The 15,347-nt window shown below is 40.3% G+C and overlaps 1 long non-coding RNA gene across 1 annotated transcript; it reads right to left on the minus strand.

Annotated features, from left to right (window-relative positions):
* Positions 1–1,002: 1,002 nt before the first annotated feature.
* LOC124855860 lies at positions 1,003–6,723 on the minus strand. Its single transcript, XR_007035171.1, has 4 exons — positions 6,247–6,723; positions 6,009–6,159; positions 1,432–1,535; positions 1,003–1,327 (listed from the first exon to the last, which is right to left on the minus strand). It is a non-coding gene; the product is annotated as an uncharacterized LOC124855860 (long non-coding RNA).
* Positions 6,724–15,347: the final 8,624 nt, after the last annotated feature.

Here is a 15,347-nt window from a genome sequence, read left to right on the forward strand (position 1 = left end):
GGGGCGCTGTGCCGGTCCGTTGTGGTGAAGAGAGAGCTGAGCCGAAAAGCAAAGCTCTCAATTTACCGGTCGGTCTACGTTCCTACCCTCACCTATGGCCATGAACTTTGGGTCATGACCAAAAGAACAAGATTCCGGATACAAGCGGCTGAAATGAGCTTCCTCCGTAGGGTGGCCGGGCACTCCCTTAGAGATAGGGTGAGGAGCTTGGCCATCCGGGAGGTGCTCGGCGTAGAGCCGCTGCTCCTCCACATCGAGAGGAGCCAGTTGAGGTGGCTCGGGCATCTATACCGGATGCCTCCTGGACGCCTTCCTCGCAAGGTGTTCCAGGCACGTCCCACCGGGAGGAGGCCCAGGGGATGGCCCAGGACACACTGGAGGGACTATGTCTCTCGGCTGGCCTGGGAACGCCTTGGGCTCTCCCCGGAGGAGCTGGAGGAGGTGTCTGGGGAGAGGGACGTCTGGGCGTCTCTGCTGAGTCTGCTGCCCCCGTGACCTGGTCCCGGATAAAGTGGAAGATGACGAGTACGAGTACGAATATGTGCTAGCATTGAGATGTGTACCTTTTGATTGACACATACAGTATCCAACTGCTGCTGGGGTAGCAGGCAGGATTTAGGGTCTTTGTGTTCACCTTGTTTCTTGTGTTATAGCCCATGCCTTTCATTTCAATCCTAAATCACAGTTCAGTAGCTGGAAGTTATTATATACCTATTGAAGGTGTATTGTATGCTGCATCCCCACTGCTTCTTTCATTACATTTTCTACTGAATATTTTGCATAAACGTGTTTTTTGTAGCGTCACTTTATGAAACACTTGGGATACCAGGACAGTATAGTGTGGATAAGGGATCTCTGGAGTGCAGGGATATTTATTAATGAATTCAACAGTGGTGCCTGTCATCGTTTTTAAGGCCGGTTTGACCCACATGCAGAGAACACTCAAACAGAGAAACGTTTAAAGAATTTATTAACAATTTGTGAAATGTACAAGGAGCAAAGTTTCCAGGAAGGCCGTCTGACTGGAAGGGAAAACAACAAGGTGAGTTCAGATCAAGAAACAGACTTGCTAATTCTGTGGTTAGGCTTGCTATTCAGGTGGGGCGATCCGCCAAGGGGGAAATGGTTGCGAGTCTGGGACAGTGAGGTTGTGCTGATTCCGTTGAGGCTTCTTGATGATCCAGGAGGAACCGTAGGAGGGTGGACAGGGTTCGCTTAACCAGACAGAGAGGTATCCAGGGCGGCCCGCTGGATGGAATGAATCCAGAGTCCAGACTGTGATCAGAGGTTTTCTTGAGATCTCCAACAAGGAGCAAGGCTGAGGTGCCTAAGACAAGGTAAACAGACTGTTAGTAAAAATCCTCATAAAACAATCATAAGAAACAAGGTATATGGCCAGGGAGTACAACCACAAAGGGCAAACACACTCACACAGAAGTGCAGAAGTGCAGGTGAGCCGCCCTCATATAGTCCTCTGAACTGATGAGTCAATGAAGAACACCTGTCACACCTTCAGTCCTCCAGCTCCGCGGCCCCTAGAGGTGGAAAAAGGAAGCAGCAACCAGACTCTGACAGAGTCTTTAATTTCCTGGCTGTAATAAAGAGATTTGGAGTCCTCACATTGTTTTTTAAAATACTGTTTTGAATGTTTTATTCAATGTCTACAGAAAGGACAGCAGAAATCCGTTTACAGTGCCCTCCGCATGTATTGAAGGTAAAATATGTAAGGATGTATAAAAAGCATGCAAGTACAGTATACTTTAGCTTTTTAAGTTCATTAGTGTGTCGATGAACATTTAATTAGTTATTACTTACTTCCAGTTACTTGAAATTATATATGAATTAAAGTACAAAAGTGATTTGTCTGAACTTGTTACCTTGGGGAAGTTGAACTCTGTTTTAATGAAACAAGAGATAAATAAGTTCACTAGGTCAGTATTACTGCTTTGATATTGATACTGCTGCATGGTTCAGCTGTTTGTGTACTGTGTCTGTTTCTCAGACATTGTTGCATTATTTTATTTTTTTCTGTTTTTTTGACCACGTATCCCGTAAAAAGGAGCATTTTACTTTAATAAATAATGGAAATATATAACATTATATTGTGACACAGGCCTCTGACTATCTGACACTCTTCAAAATGGGAAAGAAAAGAGAATATGCCATTTAAATAAGGCAGATGTGTCTTCATAAATCAGCACATAAATTGTCACTATGTACAGTGAGGATGATAAGAAAGGCAAACAAGTTTGAGATCAAGCTAATTTAAGAAAAGACTATTATTGACTGAATAAGTATTTGTTCCCTTTGCCAGAGATGCCAATAAATGTGGAGGGTGTTGTACATACTAGGTTTGAAAGCTGCTATCTTTTATTGTTTAAAAGTGTAGATTAACTTTTTATAAACTGTTTTTATTTATTTTTAACTTTAAATGTTGATATAGAATTAAAAACATATATGTTTAGAAAAAACCTCATCGTGTCAAACCAGTTAGATGCTGGTTCTCGTTGGTGAGGTTATTAATAGCAATTTTTCCCTAAGCAGGGTATCCCCCTCTCAGAGTCAGAAACATAACATAAATACAAAAAATTTCATTTGTTGCTAAAGTAGATGGTAGCAACCCCTTGATGTGAAGCAATCCGATTTGAACGACTGCAGGTATCAGTAATATTGGCACCCACAGTTTTATATACTTGTACAAAGCCACTCAAATTTGCTCGGGAAAAGGTCACATGGACAAAAGAGATCAACATTTATTTTTGGGGTGTTGTATATTAGTTTGACACAGTTTATCACAACTCATACTTATTGGTAGAGCTGAAAATGATTGAGATTGTCTGGTACCATCTAATACCTTCCTGAATTGTTTATTATGACCCTTTTCCACCAGTCCCAACTCAGTGCGGTTCAGTCCAGCTCTACTCGCTTTTTTGGTTTTTCCATTAGTAACGGTTACATAGATCCGTCACTATTTTTAGTACCTACTTGCTTGCGGGCTTGCCCACCTTTATTCAATATCTATACCTAGACGTACTACAACGTCTACCATACAAAGGATCATGACAAGGAACTTTATATTTGTGTCCTCACGTGACAGATTTATTACTAAATCGGTGACTTTCTCTTCTGCTCTCAATGGGGTCAGATGCTTTTCCACTCTCTCCTTGATCCTCCCCCATTTTTTGCCCTGCTTCAGCATTTTGTCTATGTTTTTCTCAGAGCCTCTGTTCGCATATCCTCCTAATTTGTTCATTATGGATTTGGTCAGCTGGTCTCTCAACGCAATCGATAAAATTTTCTCGACGAGAAGACAGGGTACAGGGGAACCCTCTTGTCCAGATGGGACGTTCTTCTCCAGATACGCAATGGATTCCTGGTAGCAGTGGAAGATTGTGTGCCTGACAACAATGTCAGTCGAGGACGTGGAAGATTTGTACATAATTGGATTTCTGATAACAGGATTTCTGCTTTTTGGAGTTGGCGGTTACCTGGCTTATCGAAAGATTTCTAAAACATCGGCAGCTGTTCAAAGCACTCCAAAGCTGCCTGAGATGTTTAAAGGGATCTTTAGAGCTCTCAGCACTCAGACTGATATGTTAAAAGAGCAGAATCGCAAGCTGGACGCGATCCTTGAACAGAATCGCAGGCTGGCTACGTTTCCCGGACTCAAAGGTGATATGATTTAATCTTGGAGAAAGTTGTTTGCTCAGGATCTACTGAAAGTACCAGAAATTTGGCTATTTGGGTTTGAAATTGAGAATGCCAGTAAGACTTTGAAGGCAGGTGGAAAATTACAACCGGCCTGAACCAAAACATTTATTGTTTATCTAATTCAGGCGCCCCGATATGGCCTTCACAGGCTTCTTATCAAAACATTTCTCCTGGATGTTCTGTAAATACGACGCTCTGCCCCGGCAACCCCCCCTCATCTGTGCACTGAACGGTATGGCCGTTTGATAAAACGTCCGTCTCTTTTTCAAGGACAATGGCACCTTCGTCAGTGTTGACAGTCTAATTCTTTGCACACATGATCATACTTAAATATTGGCACCCTCACGAGTCCACCATGCCCCTGCAAAATCTTTGCTCATGTGTGTTGCTTTCCCATGCTCCTTATTTATTGTAAGACGGAGCGCTACAGGAGATCCTTCCTGCCCACAGCCATCAGCATCTACAACGGCTCTTTGAAGAAACCTTCATAATATGAACTATAACAACATTTAATTTCCCTTTGGGATTAATAAAGTATTTTTGAATTGAATTGAACTGAATTGAATTTTTGTCTAAATGTGGATTTCATTTCTTCATTTCTTCTCCTTTTCATAGATTTTTAGATTTACCAGTGAAAGGAAAATAATACTAGTTTCTTAAAAAATTTGAACAAAAGCTGTTTTACACCAGTGACTCAGCTTCCTTAGTTAGAACTCAGTGATTGCTTGTTAAATTTCAATGGATGCAAATGACTGTTATTATTAGACTACAACTGCATTATACCAGCGAACCCAAGGATCATTCTCTCTTAGCACAAGATGCTTTCCCCTACATAGAGGACTTAATGATATAATTACTTCTTTAGAAAGATTGGTTTAGAACCAGCTCTTAACAGTAAAACCCAAAGGATTATTAATGTTATCTGTATCATTGTAATGTTGGCCAGAGATTTTTAGATTTCTCAGAAGGATTGTAGCATCATTTGATTTGTTTTTCTGTGTCTGTATCTGTGTTTATTTTCTTTGTGATTGTATTGTAATTGTATGTACAGCGTTTTGAGTGTCTCGTTACTGAAAAGCGCTATATAAATAAAGTTACCCTACCTTACTTACCTTACTATCACTTGAGAAGGTTAAGCAGACTAAAGGGATTCCTGTTAAAACAGGACACAGAAAAACTGGTGCATTCTTTATCTTAAGTAGGTACATTATTGTAATGGTGTCTTTATTGATATCTGTAAAACAATTGACCAGGAAGCTGCAGCTTATACTAACACTAGGGAAATGGATCATATCACACCTGTCCTAAATCACTGCCCTGACTCCCTCTTTGTTAAAACATATATTTTAAACTCATGATATTTGTCTATAATCCCCCGAATTGTCTTGAATGTAAATACATTTGAGAGTTTCTTGTTAAGTATGAACCATGTAGACCTTTCAGTCCATCAGAAACCTATTCACTGAGTGTTTCCAGGGGCAGAAATAAACAGGGAGAGGCTACACTTAGTTTCTATCCTGCTCAGCACTGCAACCCTCTTGTCTGTTGTCTCCTTTAAATTAGGACTGAAAATATTATTGTTCACTCTACCTTTCTTAGTAGGGTCACATACAGTCATATTCAATAAATTAGAATATGTGCTCCATTGAGGACTTGTCAGATTAAGAGAATTTTTTGAAAATAACAACCTTTAAGCATTTATAAAATATCTTTCAAAAAGCCCACATTTCTGAATTAAAAAATATTTTCTATTGATCTGATCTGATATAATATTCTAATCTTAAATGTCATGTTTTTATTAGCTGTAGACAATACTCATAAATAACAGATACAATGCTTGAAAACATCAGTTTGTTTGCAGTTAATCTATATAATGTGTTTCACTTAATGGGTTACTGAAATAAATGAACTTTTCAACAATATTCTAATTTATTGAATGGGTCTGTATTATCTTATCAATACATTTTTAACATGTCTTAACTATTTACTTGCTTTAATTTAATGTTTTAAATTTTATTTCTTCTTATGAGATAGTTTGATATTTTTATTACTCATTTAATGTATTTCTTGTTTTAATCAAATTTTCTTAGGCTCTGTTTCTTAATTTTTCTGTAAAGCACTTTGAGTTACCTTGTGAATTAATAATGCAACATAAATAAACTTGAGTTGTGTTGTTTTTGTATATGTTTCAGTTTAAAATTGTATTAGAAGAGATTTCCCTGGTTATTTGTAAGTAATGGCAATTTGGTAGACTCAGAAGAATCACCAGAGTGGAACGTGTAGATATGACAACTGACCGTGGCTTGTTTACCGAATTTGTCCTCTGGATGGCAGTGTCAGGCTGTGGTACTGGATCTCTGCATCAGCTATCTCATTAGTGAGGTCTAGCAGGCCCCCTCCGACATGTCTCATAAATGTCAACACCAATACAGCGGGGGACAGTTGGACCTGGATGTAACAAACACAGATGCCATGAAAGTCCACTATGCCTGTCAAATCAATCACAGAGAAAAGTCACGAGCTGTGTGTTCTCACCTCACATGTATACCACCTGCAAGTTGGCATTCATTAGTTTAAAGGCATAAGGTACACATCCTCATTTTCATCTTGAATGCAAAATTAAGTTCATAAGGAAATGCTCTGAGGATTTTTCTTCATTCTCACCCCACTGTAGTCAATAAGTCCCCTTCCCTGTACTCTCGGTGCCACCATCTTCCTTTTCTCTTCCTCCTCCTCTTCATCTTTTCCCCTTTCATTCTCTTTCCCTTTTCTTTTCCATTATCAAGCCTCTGCCCGTGCTCTTCTCATTCTCTTCCAATCGGTGCACAGGAGCAGGTGGATTGGAGATAACTTGCGCTGTGCTTTGTTTTCGCCCCGACACTGTCATTAATCATTGCCTGAGCCACACTTCACATATAATAATAAGGACTGGCTGCTGTGTGGGGGCTGCTACCCAATTGCCTTTCATTGCGCGGATGCCAAATTGGACGTGAACGGCCATAGCCAGACACTACTCCCCTGTCCCCAGACTGTCTCATCATTTAGGTATTTATCCATCTCAGCCTTGTCTGTGGAGCTTCTCAGTGCCCTCCCAAGAGGCCTAAGATTGTTAGGGGGAGGATCAGATTTGTTGCTCTGGATTTTTGGCTTTGATTCTGTGCCTATAAGTTAGGGATTAGAAGCAAATTTCCCACAGGGCAGTGGTGGATTTTTGGGCGTTTAACTGTTTAACCTGTCTTACTCTTGCGTTGCAATGGGGTTTATGTGATTGTGGGAGGGAAAGGAAGCGGGTTTTTAAAGAGAGACTGGACATCAGGCCAAGAGAGACCTGAAGGTAAAGCCAAAGTGAGAACTGCATCCTTCAAGTTGCTAAAGGAGGCCTTGACTTTGATACAGTGTACTCTTCTGTGTGGTGCAGATTGGGTGTTGAATAGTCCGAAAATGACCATATGTTGTCTTTAAGCTCTTTTTCAAAAACTTGCTGGACTATTAAATCTAATTGCACATTTTCATTGTTTCCACTAATACCTTCATATCCTGTAGTCTTATTTGCTTTGAAAAATATTTAATATTAGTAGAGTAACATACAATGTATAATAACATGTTATCCAAGGGAGTAAATATAAAACATTCAAGATAAATTTAAGGATTAAAAGCATGCACTACTGCAATTCACTGTCTTCACCTATTTATTTACAGAGATCTTGATAAGTACTAGTTGAAATATGCAGCCTAAAATTAGGGGAAAATTATTTCCTTTCCTTGTTAAAATGATCTTTCATTTTTTCCTATACTAAATAAAAGAACAGGTAAATATCTATTCCCCAGCATTTTACACAATTCAACCAGCCTTCATCATAGCTGTTACATTCTTCTGAGTCATTTCACACCGTCAGGAAACTTTATAAGCAGAAAAGATTATTTGGCTGGAACAGATCTGAAATAAGTTCTAATAAAATCTTCTTTACTGTAATACAACATCTAAAACCCCTTTGTTACTGTGTAGTTTACAGATGCTTTACTAAGATGAGAACTATATGTGTTTTAGGTGACTTTATGACAAAATGTTAAAAACTTAAAAACTAGCGTTTTGTTCTTGACGCTCGTTTCCTGGAGTGCATGAAGAAGTCCAGTCAACAGATTCTCCCACCTGAGCTGTAGCTCTCTGCAGCTCCTCCAGGGTTACCATGGACCTCTTGGCTGTTTCTCTGATTAATGCTTATTAACTCTTGTTATGGGACTACTAAAGGCAACTAACTGTGTCAGATTAAAGGCATATGGATATGCATTCCACATCTTTCAGATTGTTGAAAGTAACAAAAACTGTAGAAAACCATGTATCATTTTTTCTTTAACACTTCAACACAACAGCTCTTTTCTGCTGAGCTATCATATAAAATCCCATTAAAATACACTTACGTTTGTGGTGATAATTTGACCGTTGTGGAAAATTGTTCAGCATGACCTAGGTATCAACTTTTTTTTCTATTAACATTGAGCTGCATGCAGTGTTCCTGTAATTTCAAATAAAGTGTAAATGCTGTGGTCATGTACTGTAACAAAACAAGATGATGGCACCTAAAATCTAAACGTTCTTTTCTCTCCAACTTTAAGATAGTTGAAACTGGAATTTGTAAAGACAGAAGGATACAAAACCAAAACAGTGCTTTACATTTGTCAGTAACAAGACTTTGAATGCAACACTTTACATAAAATCTTAAAGGGTCTTAAAGGTTCAAGGTTGGTCTTTTCAAGCTGCTCATGTGTAGAGGCGGGCTGATTCCTTGGTTGGGGTCTAGACTCAGGCTTTGGGCTGCAGCCACCCTTTGGCCTTTACTCTGAAAAGGACAGTGAAATGGTCTGTCAAACATGATTTTGCTGGATTAGAGTGATTTTAAGGGGACATTGGAGCCTTGAGTGTAAACATGCAGTGCTTTGTGCTCTGCCACCTTCCTGTATTCAGTCAAGGCCTGATTCCTAAAACGTACATAGAGCACCTTGCCAAGGTATTCATACCCATCGAGACTTAGAAATTTGTCATGTTAAAACCATAAGCTTCGATTTATTTTTAGATAACTTTTTTTAACAGAAATGTCAGGTGGACTTCCTTGTTTTACCATTGCCATACTCGTGTTCCTTGGTCCTTGGACACTTTTAGCATTTTCACAAAAACAAACCTGTAAAGTGTAGAAAGCATATGTGTCAGCTGGATAAGGGTCCTTTTCCAGCTGAAAGGGGAACCTTCGTTCCCGCATTTTGTCATTTGCAACACACAGGTTTTCCTCTGGTATTGTCCTGTATTTAGTGTCATTAATCTTCCCTTCATACGTTGACTTTGACAAGCTTCCTTGTCACTAGTAAGGAAATACATCCCGAGAGCCACCACTGTGTTTTACAATGGGGATGGTGTGTTTAGGTGGATACACAGTGTTTTTCTTCAACGCATAGTGTTTTGCATACAGGTAAAAAGTTAGATCTCCTTTACCAGAGCACATTCTTCCACCTGTTTTCTGTGTACCCTACACAGCTTATGGCAAACTTCATACAGGGCTTCTTATGCCTTTCTTTTAACAATGACTTTCTTTAGGCCACACTTCCATGAAGAATATGAAGTACATAAGTAGTTGTCTTGACAAAAGTCTCCCATGCAAGCTATAAATCTCCTTCAGCCTCCTTCTTTTATTAATGCTCACCTTGCCTGGCCAGGTGGATGGCCATGTCTTGATAGGTTTCCAGTTGTGCCATACTCTTTTCATTTCTAACGGTTTGAGCAGAGCTCAGTGAGATGTTCAAAGCTTAGACATTGTTTTACAACCTAACCCTTCTTAAAATTTCTGCACAACTTGCTCCCTAACCTGTATTGCTGTGTTTCTTGGTCTTCACGAGGGCTTCACAGAACAGCTGGATTTATACTGACAATAACTGAAGACAGGTTGGCTTTCTTTACCAATGAATTGACTTCTGAAAGCAGTTAGAAGAGCTGGATTTTATTTAGTTGTATGAGAGTAATGTGGGCTGAATACATATGCACTTAAGATAAATACAAGATATTCTATAAAGAACTTTCTATTGCATTGTTCACACTTTTACATCTCTTTAATTTATCTGAGCTTACGGTTCTGCTCACAAATGGTCTCATTTTGCACTTTGCATCTCTCCATATACATATTTCATGAATTTCTATATCATTCTGGCACATAGACAGGTTAGGCCTCGTCTGTTTTGGTGCTGTAGAAATATACTGCAAAACCGTATTGATCTTTAATTAAAGAAGCTCTTAACCTTGGCTGTGCAGAGAACCCTAAGGCCAGTGAGTTAATTAATGTACTAATAGTCATAATATTTTTGCTGTGCACGGGAGGTACATAAAAGATTATCTATTGTACGAGCAGTTTATCAGGCCAATGATGCTAGAGCCCCGTGCTGTGCGTATATCAATATTATGGGCTAAAATCTGCAATACAGACAGAAGGAGAAGAAGAGTCAGTCTTTTAATATCTCCTTCAGTTCATCAGCAGTTTAGCAAAGCCTCATTTTACCTCCTGGAATTCCTCTCTGGTCATAACTAGGCAAGCATCGACGGACGCTCACAGACACTAACACTTTGCTACCTTGACAACGCACAGCATCTATAAGCCCTCTAAAAGACCCACTTCTCACAAGGCGAGCCAGGGGTCCTAGTCAGTCGTTTACCCCACACTCCCGAGGAGGGAGTCTCATCCCTGGATCAAAACCTCATGCCGCTGACCTTTCAGTTGCTCCCTTCAACCAGTACAACCTCTCATAAACAGGTCCCAGAGTAGAGGACAGGGAGGGAGAGGAGAGGAATGTGTGCGTGAGAGCCCAGACACTGTGATATCACCCTTTATAGCTTTATTGATTTCCTCTCAGGATGCAACTATTAACATTGAGCTGCCACGGTAGCTGCCGCTGTGTTGTTCTCTGCAGGTAAGACCACTGGCTCACACCCCCCGGTCTTGTCGATCTTATATGGGGGATTGGAGGGGGTGGGGAAAGCACGGGGAGGCACATGCTTTTATAATTAAGGTCAGCTGGGATGCATTACGGCATTTGGAGGTGTTAAAACAGGCCCTCCTCAGAGTGCATGTTGGCATTGCCCAAGCTCGTAAATTAGCCCCGCTCCCCACTGCTGTTAGGAGGGGCAGGATAAGGTAGACTGCATGCAGACAGGAGACTAGATTAGATTGCATTAGATTTTAATCGAATGTCTTTCCTCTGAAAATCACTGATTTTATTTGTGTACAAATGACAACCATATGGTTTCTATGAACATCATCATAACTGGATTTAATGCACACATTTAAATTTAAATCATTATTGGTTTCAATTGGTTAAACAGAAGAAAAACAAACTATAAAAATATGTAATTCAAACTTGAGTAAACACCACGTTTTCTGAAAACGTAGATAATGGACACATAAAGGTAAATATTGATCAGGTAAGTCAACAGATGCTCTTACAGAATAAGCAGAGGTGTATGTGTGCGGGCCCTCTCTTGACCAAAGCGTATCAGCGCATCAGGCAAAACAAAGCGGAGCCCTTCAGGTTCACAATGGGAACAATGTCAGCCAGCACCGGCTGGGGAGAGGGAGCAAACAGAAAACAAGAGTTTCACAAAAAACCTGCCATGAGGCATTCAACAGGACAGGTCTGACTGTGACACCCAACCCACACCCCTGTGCTGGAGGTGAAGCAAGGGACATCGATCATAAGCAAAAACATGTGAGAAGGAAATATCTTTTTTTTCCATTTTGCAAATTATTGTAGCTCACATCTATCAGTGAAGAAATTTTTAAAAAGCAGGACAACCGCCTTCATTTTCTTGTTGGGATTATGAATCTGTAAATATTATTTAATATTAATAATTTAATATTTTATCAAATAATATTTCGGTCTGTTAAGGGTTGTTCTGTGAGTACCATCCCAGTAAGGCGATGGTATTAGGACAAAATAGAAAGGTGTGAGATGAGCTCTGACATTATTGAACAGCATAAACTCTGCACATATATGGACTTAATTCACACAATTTCTTAAAATACAAGAATTTATTAACAAAAATAAGTCAACTCAAAGTCAAACATATTTCAATCAACAAACTCTTTACTATGCTAAAATAATCCAACTAAACTACCAAGCAGAATTAAAGAATAAGAAAGACTCATGGGCTATGTACAATATAAACAAGTTGATTAAAGATGATTGAAAACCATGACCAAAGGAGTGATGCAACATTACCATGCAATGTTTATGTTTGAGAACCAAGGATTATCTTGAAGAATCTGGAAGCGAAGTTAAATTAGTCTTGGAACCAACTTAGGCAACCATTCACAATGCAAGATCAGATAAAATATTATTTTAATAAAATAATGTTTTAAGAATGCTGAATAAAACCAACCTTCTGGATGACCATTTCTCAACGGTGTCTAATTAGCTGCCTTTATTTTGTTAAAATAATATTTAAAGAAATATTATTAAGGGCGTATTATGGAAAAGAGCCAAATCTTTCTGGAGAAATGGGGCTTAATGGTGTTTACTTACAGGTCCTTCTCAAAATATTAGTATATTGTGATAAAGTTCATTATTTTCCATAATATCATGATGAAAATGTAACATTCATATATTTTAGATTCATTGCACACTAACTGAAATATTTCAGGTCTTTTATTGTCTTAATACGGATGATTTTGGCATACAGCTCATGAAAACCCAAAATTCCTTTCTCACAAAATTAGCATATCATTAAAAGGGTCTCTAAACGAGCTATGAACCTAATCATCTGAATCAACGAGTTAACTCTAAACACCTGAAAAAGATTCCTGAGGCCTTTAAAACTCCCAGCCTGGTTCATCACTCAAAACCCCAATCATGGGTAAGACTGCCGACCTGACTGCTGTCCAGAAGGCCACTATTGACACCCTCAAGCAAGAGGGTAAGACACAGAAAGAAATTTCTGAACGAATAGGCTGTTCCCAGAGTGCTGTATCAAGGCACCTCAGTGGGAAGTCTGTGGGAAGGAAAAAGTGTGGCAGAAAACGCTGCACAACGAGAAGAGGTGACCGGACCCTGAGGAAGATTGTGGAGAAGGGCCGATTCCAGACCTTGGGGGACCTGCGGAAGCAGTGGACTGAGTCTGGAGTAGAAACATCCAGAGCCACCGTGCACAGGCGTGTGCAGGAAATGGGCTACAGGTGCCGCATTCCCCAGGTCAAGCCACTTTTGAACCAGAAACAGCGGCAGAAGCGCCTGACCTGGGCTACAGAGAAGCAGCACTGGACTGTTGCTCAGTGGTCCAAAGTACTTTTTTCGGATGAAAGCAAATTCTGCATGTCATTCGGAAATCAAGGTGCCAGAGTCTGGAGGAAGACTGGGGAGAAGGAGATGCCAAAATGCCAGATGTCCATGGTCAAGTACCCACAGTCAGTGATGGTCTGGGGTGCCGTGTCAGCTGCTGGTGTTGGTCCACTGTGTTTTATCAAGGGCAGGGTCAATGCAGCTAGCTATCAGGAGATTTTGGAGCACTTCATGCTTCCATCGGCTGAAAAGCTTTATGGAGATGAAGATTTCATTTTTCAGCATGACCTGACACCTGCTCACAGTGCCAAAACCACTGGTAAATGGTTTACTGACCATGATATCACTGTGCTCAATTGGCCTGCCAACTCTCCTGACCTGAACCCCATAGAGAATCTGTGGGATATTGTGAAGAGAACGTTGAGAGACTCAAGACCCAACACTCTGGATGAGCTAAAGGCCGCTATCGAAGCATCCTGGGCCTCCATAAGACCTCAGCAGTGCCACAGGCTGATTGCCTCCATGCCACGCTGCATTGAAGCAGTCATTTCTGCAAAAGGATTCCCGACCAAGTATTGAGTGCATAACTGTACATGATTATTTGAAGGTTGATGTTTTTTGTATTAAAAACACTTTTCTTTTATTGGTTGGATGAAATATGCTAATTTTGTGAGATAGGAATTTTGGGTTTTCATGAGCTGTATGCCAAAATCATCCGTATTAAGACAATAAAAGACCTGAAATATTTCAATTAGTGTGCAATGAATCTAAAATATATGAATGTTAAATTTTCATCATGACATTATGGAAAATAATGAACTTTATCACAATATGCTAATATTTTGAGAAGGACCTGTAGTCATCAAATTTAGTAAAATGATGTTTAGGGACTATTATTCACTAGCTTGAAATCTAACAACCTTTCTGTTAAATAGTCTTTAGTATCAAGCTCGTGTTCTTACCGGTTAGCAGTTGAGCTAACAAAAGAAGCTGATAGCTTAGCACCAGAATCAACACATACCTTTAAAATACCAGGGTTAATAAAAGGGTTAAAAAGCATAAGCGCGGACGGCTCGTTATGATCAACCTTCTGTTTAAAATCACCCTTTTGGTAAAATTTGTCTTAACTTTAAAAACACACAAACAAAGAACACAACCTGGACTTCCGAGGAAGAGGTAAACAGGCTCTTTCAGCGCATGAAAGCAAAGAAAGCTGGGGGACCTGATAACGTCTCCCCATCATGTCTGAAAGCCTGCGCACATCAACTTGCTCCGATCTTCACAAGGATCTTCAACAAGTCACTGGAGAAATGTGAGGTCCCCTCCTGCCTCAAACGATCCACCATCATCCCGGTTCCCAAGAAACCCACCATCGTAGGATTAAATGACTACAGGCTTGTAGCCCTGACGTCTGTGGTCAGATTGGCTGGTACACTGGTGCGGTCAGAACTACCTTGAACTGAACCCACTCAAGACTGTGGAAATGGTGGTGGACTGTCGGAGAACACCATCCCCATACACCCCCCTCACCATCCTCAACAACACTGCATTGGCCGTGGACCACTTCAGGTTCTTAGGAACCACCATCTCTGAGGACCTGAGATGGTCTTCACACATAGACACTGTTCGGAAGAAGGCCCAACAGAGACTGTACTTCCTGAGGCAACTCAAGAAGTTCAACCTTCCACAGGAGCTGTTGGTCATCTTCAACACTGCCATCATTCAGTCTGTCCTGTCTTCATCCATCTCAGTGTGGTTTGGCTCATCCACAAAACAGGACAGGTCCAGACTGCAACGAATAATGAGGAATGCAGAGAGAATAATCAGAGCTGACCTTCCCTCCATCCAGGACTTATACAGGTATAGGGTCAAGAAAAGAGCTGCCAAAATCTCTGCAGACCCCACACACCCTACACATAAACTGTTTAGAGTTTTACCTTCAGGCCGCCGCTACAGAGCACAGTTCACTAAAACCAGCCGCCACAGAGACAGTTTCTTTCCCCAGGCTGTTTCTCTGATGAACATTCAATAGAGTACAAAACAACAGCATACAGATGTTGCAAATGCACCTTTTTTATTAGATATGTGTATATTGTACATTGTAAATTGTAAATTTGTATATTCTGTAATGCAAAAACAGAACAAAAGAGCAAAGTGTACCGGAGTCAAATTCCTTGTTTGTATGCACGAACTTGGCAATAAAGCTGATTCTGATTTTGATTCTAATTCTGATGATCTTATGACACCCTTGGATCCAGTTGAAGAGTTTATGTCTGTTTGCCAGCAAAGAGAAATTAGCTCACTGTTCCTCTCTGGCCAGTCTC

The sequence above is a fragment of the Girardinichthys multiradiatus genome, chromosome 19 (genome assembly GCF_021462225.1).
Source record: "Girardinichthys multiradiatus isolate DD_20200921_A chromosome 19, DD_fGirMul_XY1, whole genome shotgun sequence".
NCBI classification, from domain to species: Eukaryota; Metazoa; Chordata; class Actinopteri; order Cyprinodontiformes; family Goodeidae; genus Girardinichthys; species Girardinichthys multiradiatus.